This window comes from Pinus tabuliformis, chromosome 6 (genome assembly GCF_031772625.1).
Source record: "Pinus tabuliformis cultivar Carrire ecotype Pingquan chromosome 6, CPIR1, whole genome shotgun sequence".
NCBI lineage: Eukaryota > Viridiplantae > Streptophyta > Pinopsida > Pinales > Pinaceae > Pinus > Pinus tabuliformis.
In genome coordinates, this window is record NC_142292.1 from 841,924,636 (window position 1) to 841,931,831 (window position 7,196).

At 34.8% G+C, this 7,196-nt stretch overlaps 1 pseudogene; it reads left to right on the forward strand.

Annotated features, from left to right (window-relative positions):
* The first annotated feature begins 4,044 nt into the window (after positions 1-4,044).
* Positions 4,045-6,894, forward strand: LOC149261500 (uncharacterized; annotated as a pseudogene).
* The last annotated feature ends 302 nt before the right edge of the window (positions 6,895-7,196 follow it).

The window sequence follows — 7,196 nt, forward strand, 5'->3', positions numbered from 1 at the left end:
GGTGATAATAAGGAGATTTCATGGGCGATTAAAGGACTTCTAGCAGTTAATCGAATTTTTGAAAGAGATGTGGCATTATTCGAATCTTTTTAGGAACTAGTGGCAATGTTTATAGGCTTGAAATAAATAGTTGTTAAACATTCCATATTTACAATGATGGTTCCAAACAAATTTGGCAGGCATTTCAGATTCTGGTAGCGAATCAATTGTTTGTTTTGATGAAGATTTAGTTAGATTATTTAGTTAAAATTTAGTTCATGTAATTTGACCATAGCACCTATTTGGTTTTCTTTTTTATTTTTATTATTTTGATTCCTATGTTTAGGAAATCATAATTAATATGTAATAGGGTATATATGGGATAATTTTTGAGATGTAAAGGTTCGATTTTTGTAGCAGAGAGAGGCTGCTTGGGACTGTGTAAAGTTTCTCTTGAATATTATTTTAATAAAGCAGTTTCTTCCCTATGGACCTGGGACCCATCATGGTGAATGTTTAGTATTTTTTTTCCTGTAGCTCACTTCCATATTTTGTTTTTCTTCATTTTTACAACATTATCTAAGAGATGTGTTAGGAATTCATTTGTACATGATGCTCCTTTCATGATGATTTTGTTGCTAAATGTAGTGGTTGCCTTTGTAGAATCCATCCTCTGTTAGATGCTCTGTTGAGAAACCTTGTGTTTTCTTTTGTCTAATGTTGGCTACTGTAGATCCATCCTTGTTTGATGCTTGCAGGGTAGCAGGCTTTCTCCCCTATTCTTCTTATATTTGCAATATTTTATCTCACTGAAGATTGCACTTACCTTGCCCCAAGTTTTGCTGGTAGAAACTGGCATTGACTCCATATCCCAATCAGGGAAAATTTTAAGAACCCCCTCTAAATTTACATGTATAATAAATGGGCGAATCTCCATGGTATATAGGAAAAATGGAAGGTGATTTTATGAATAATATGATATGTATATATATTTTTTTGGCGAATCTCTCACTAGGCATGGCGAATATTTTACTCAATTATAAAATCTTGTGTTTATTGAATACACAAATGAAATCATTGCATTTCTTTAAAATATCTTTTGAAATCAAAATTACCGAAATTACATATCAATAACCTAGTGGGTGTAGGATAAAATTCACCCGTGCCATTCACAGAAAGCATGATAAAAAAACCTAATACTATATATAAAACCAAGAAAAATTCAAATTCATCACTTCTAGGGACCTCGTAACCACCCTGCCAATACACAAGTATGTTCCTATTTGCAATTAGAAAAATTACCCAAATTACAATCTGTTTACTCCAGCATATGTTGGAAAGTTATAGAAGGATGACTAGTGCAATCAATCCATTCCTTTTAGCCCTGGATTTGTTTCAGTTTAAAACAGAAGTATACAAATATACTTGTCCAATGTCTATGCTTTAACCATTCACCTTAAGATGTTTTTACAATATAATTTCCTAAGTCTATTTAATATCTTCATTATCATAAAAACCAACCTATATCCATCTTAACTCCACATCTACCACTCTTAGGGGGATGAAATCTATTTATCCCTCTGAGCACTTGGTAGACCCAGAATTAAGATGGATCTAAGATGATAGAATTTCCCCTTTAAATAGTCTATGCTCACATGAATACCATGGTATTACCATGGGTGAATACCATGGGTTATCATACACCTGGAGCTTAAAAATTACTATTAGTAATTTATAAAAATTAATAAAATTAATAGTTGATTTTTATTTTATTTTTTATTTTAACCAAGCTAAAATGTTTAACATACATTAAATTACAACATCCATTTTTACTCTTGATCGGATCAAATATTTTTTCACTCTATGCTAGTTTGCATATCACGATATTTGATACATCTCGGGGGTTAGTAGATCCAGAGTAAAGATGGATCTATGTTGGTTTAATTCCCCCATTTAAATAGGCTACATTCCAGGTGAATACCATGGGTCAATACCATGTGCTATTTTGGTGAATACCATGTGTCAATACCATGTGCCATTTTTATTTTTATTAATACTAATATTAGGGTTAATAATGTTTTTTTGCATGGTATTAATAACAATCTAGTCCATGGTATTTGTCCCATAGTATTTTTCCCATAGGTTTCACCTAAATATAATGCATTTTTTGAGTGTTCGTAAATATAAGGTGACTTATGGAGTAAATATAAAAAAATGTTTTATTTTTTTACCATACTTCTCTTTTATTTATATTTTTATTAATTTACCATACCTCTTTTACAAATATGGTATTTGGCCTATAGGATTCACTTAAATAAAACCTCTTTCTTGAGCCTTCATAAATAGAACGAGGGTTATGGACTAAATATAAAAAGAGGTTTTATTTACTTACCATGCGTCTAGTTTACTTATATTTTTATTTATTTACCATACCATTTGAGTAAGTATAAAAAGACGTTTTATTTATTTACCATACCTCCACTTTACTTATATTTTTATTTGTTTACACCCTTGCATGTATATAAGGTGACTTATGGAGTAAATATAAAAAATGTTTTATTTATTTACCATAACTCTCATTTATTTACATTTTTATTAATTTACCATACCTCTTTTATAAATATGGTACTTGGGCCTTTGGCCCATAGGATTCACTTAAATAAAACCTATTCTTGAAATTGGGCGAATGGAAGGTTGTAACTCCTAATTTCAAGGGCTAAATTTACCTTTTTTACCCTCTCCCTTAAAATAAGGTGGGCTATTTGAGGTGATTTGTAAAAATGTACTATGACACAAAATATTCGCCCACTAAAAATTTAAAACCCCTTAATTTTGCCAAAAGGCGAACATTCGCCCCTAAAATTTTCTATGATCCCAATGGTCCTTTCTCTTGCTGTTTTCAACCCAAAACCTTTCAATCAAATTCCAGTACTGCATAGCTAGCCTATGATTCCAGTTATCATAGCCACATTTTGTTGGAAAAGATAGAGCCCTCTCTGGTCTAGCAGGGCTAGATTCTAGATCGAAAGCTTGGTCTGTGGTTACCTCAAAATTGCCTTTTCTCAGCCCTAAGGTACGTTCTGAGAGCTAACATTTTGGCATCATTCCCAGGGATGAGGTGACAGATCTTCTCCAAGAAATATCGTTCAAGTTGCAGATTTGATTGCTGATGGTGGATAATAGTCAGACACATATGAAGGCTGAAACATCCACCTAGCGACTCCATTGTTTGAAATCCCAAGTTTCAAAGTATTGATGGTGGCTCCACTGGCTAAATGAAGGACTCAAATGTTGCTTTTATTTGTTCAAGATATTCATGTATCAATGTTTCTAATCTTCTTGGTTTTCCTATTCAATTACCAAAGGATGCATATATTTTGAGTAATGGCCTTAAATTCAATGGGGAAGATCTGACTTTGACTCTTGAACATATAGAAAATTTTAAAACATTTGTGAAAATTCTTAGAGTTAAAAAGGAAGATGTCTTCATCAGATTGTTCTTTGATTCTTTTCAAGGCAAATGTAGAAAATGGATTAAAAGTTTTCCTATTAGATCTATTAATTCATTCGCAGATTTTTGGCATATCTTTCTTGAAACATGGATGGAGAAAGAGGAAGAATTCAAAATAGAGGTGCCCTCTATTCATGGCTTTAGAGAATGGGAAGATATGTGCACAAATGATGAAGTAGATGAGAACTTTGCTTCATCTCTTTCTTCTTATATGAAATCCTATTGATGTAGCCATGAAGTTAAGCTCAATTTTTTGCAAGAGTTTGCCATCAAAATTCAAGGAGACCAAACTAAATTGGAGACCCAAATACAGTCCCAGGATCTGGACTGTCGAGTCCCATTCTTTGGGGACCTTTTTCAGCAGAAGGAGAGAAGGTAAGGCTACCCGTGAATATTTGCATTGATATTTTGCAGCTGGAAGCATGCATATAGGAGTTGGCATAGCAAATAGAGTCTATTTTCTTCAATCCTATTGCAGCGTACATGGAAATTTTTTTCATTTTGAGGGATAAGTCAGATTGTCTTTCACATAGCCAAACTCATTATGTGCATGTATGGCTGCCAACATTTACATTTGTGTCTTGGTTCAAGTACTTCCAAGCAGCATCCTTATCACAGTTACTTTATTGGTTGATCTGGCATTACGACATCACTTGATCTATTGATTTTTGTTGCAATGTAGGGTAGGTTTATGCATAAGTAAGCTACCAAAGGCAACACTTTGCTTCTAGTATTTGTTTATGTATAGGTTGTAATATGTCTATGTTTTTGGATTGGTATAGGTTGTTAAGGTTTGCTGACCATATTGCCCAATGGATGAGGCACTAATCTACATCTTCCCAGAGATCTATGATTCTTGGCATCTCCAAGGAGCTACCATCCCAGATGGCGCCACTATTGGATTCAGTCCTTTGGCCTTCCTTCAATGATCAAAATGGGCCTCTTATTATGTCGATTTTGTTAGATGTTTTGCACATGATATTCAGTGAAAAACTTGTCATAAATGTGTCCATCAAAAGCAGCTCGAAAAAAGCTTTCCAATGTTATATTGCACTCCCAAAACTGGCTCTTGGTTCAGAAGATATGACCGAATGAATGATTGACTTAAAGATCTCCCTGTGTAGTTGTTTATGTGTTTAATGATCCTGAGGAAACTAGGAGATGTCAGTGGCTAGGCTATGATAGAGAAGGAGAGAACATATCCTTTGAGGTCTATTACCATGTTGCTAATCCTCATCTCAACATATGGCGAGCTCGTTCTGCTCTGATTTAAAGAGATATCCTATGTAGAGGGCATTATGCATTGTTCATAGGGATATTGCTGGTGAAAGGTTTACAGCTGCTGGTCTCATGGTTCTAGAAAGAAATACTTGGATATTTATAGGACATTTCAACTGGGAAAGAATTTCTCTTTGTCCCAAGATAAAGTGAAGACTACACAATTTGGATGGGGAAAATACACACGTTAAGGTCTCTTGGAAGATAGTTTAAGGTCTCTTCCTACAGACAATGAAACTATGTTGTTATATCTCTTGCATGGATTTAACACAGACAACAATAAATTCTCTCAGCTCACACAATTCAAGGGAATTGAAAATTCCAATACCAATCTTGATATTTTACATCCTATTTTGACTGAATGTTGTGTATTCAAGTCACATTTGGAATTGAATCTCCTACAATATCTCAATTAAGTGAGCTCAACAGCTCATGTTGAGGTCATGCAAAGAACAAAAGCTGGGATGAAGGAGTCTCAATTGGAAAGCACATTCTTGCATTATGTGTATATGTTTAGTGGTTGTAGGTGTTGCTCCTATACTTGCATTTGTGCAACGAGAGAGAATAGCTCTGTTCTCCACTATGGACATGCTGGAGCTCCAAATGATAGGACACTAAAGGATGGTGACTTGGCATTATTGGATATGACTGCAGAGCACTATTTTTATGGTTCTGATATAACATGCTCATTCCCTATTAACATAAAATTCACAGATGACTAGCGAGTTGTGTATAATCGAGTTCTTGGTGCTCACAATGTCGTTATTTCGAAAATGAACCCTAGTGTAAGCTGGGTGGAGATGCACAAGTTAGCAGAGAGCGTTACTATAAAGTCTTTGAAGGATGCCAACATTCTATTAGGAACTGTAAAAGAGATGTTGGAAAGAAATGTTTACTGTAATGGTTTTAAAGTAGGAAGAAAACAATATCTGGAGGTTCTTGAGCATGAAAGAGCCATCACAGCATGCCAAAGACATCCTATGAAACCCATTACAATGCCAGGATGTCAATTTGAAGAAGACATATTTGTTATTTTCAAGATGAGTGTTTGGTGGTTTTAAGAAAACCGCGAGCGCTACGCGTAGCCCTTAGGTGCTGCGCATATAGCCATATTCAAAAGCATTGTGTGTAGTCCTTTGGCACTGCGCGTAGATCCATACCCAAGGAACATCAATTATATCTTATGGCTGCTTGTAGAAATTGCTATTATTGCGGAAGATATTCCTGAAGGTCACTATTTTTAATCAAATGTTGGGAATTGTGTTTGCTCTTAATATGTTGTTCCATATACCTATATGGGTTGGTGTTCTAATAACTAGACTCGGCACACTCTTGCTCTTAGGCATGCAAAGATTTGAGATAAGAAAATTAGAAGGGTTAGTTGCTCTTCTTGTGTTTACAATGTTTGGGTGTTTCTTTGTAGAGCTGGCATATGCAAAGCCTAAAGTGGACGAGGTTGTCAAAGGACTGTTCATGCCTCAACTAAATGGAAATGGAGCAACTGGTCTTACGATCTCTCTTCTCGAAGCTATGATTATGCCACACAATCTATTTCTTCATTCTACCTTAGTTATGTCTCATAAAGTAACTCCTACTTCAAGAATTAATTTAGCATGTAGTATTTCCTCATAGAAACCAGAGTTGCTCTGCTTGTAGCATTTATTATCAACATTGTTGTTACTTATGTGGTTGGGTCCATCTGTTTTTCACCAAACTTACCTCCAGAGCAGTTGCAGAATTGAGGGAACTTGGACCTCAATGCATCAGCGTTTCTACTAAAACAAGTTCTAGGAAATTGGAGCTCAACATTTTTTGTTGTAGCACTCCTAGCATCTGGACAAAGCTCAATGATTACAGCAACATATGCTTGGTAGTGTGTTATGCAGGGATTCCTAAATATGAAAATGAGGCCATGGCTCCATAATATTATCACAAGGTACATTTCCATCTTGCCATGTTTAACAATATTGCTCATCAGTAGTTCTTCTAGTGCAGGGAAACTTATTATTATTTCCTCGATGATATTATCATTTGAATTGCCATTTGCTTCAATTCCCTTGCTGAAGATTATAAGTAGTCAGACAACATGGAACCCTGACTTGAAACATTACTGTGTAGAGATTTAGGGCAATAACAAGGAAATTTAATGGGCAATTAAAGGTTTTCTGGTAGTCAATCGAATTTTTGAAAGAGATGTGCGATTATTCGAATCTTTTTAGGAACCAGTGGCAGAGTTTGTAGGCTTGAAATCAATAGTTGTTAAACATTCCAGATTTCTAGTGATGGTTCCAAACAAACATTGGTAGGCATTTCGACTTGTGGCAGTGAATCAATTATTCTTTTTGATGAAGATTTAGCTAGATTATTTAGTTATAATTTAGTTCATGTAATTTGATTGCAGCGCATATTTCGTTTTCTTTTTTATTTT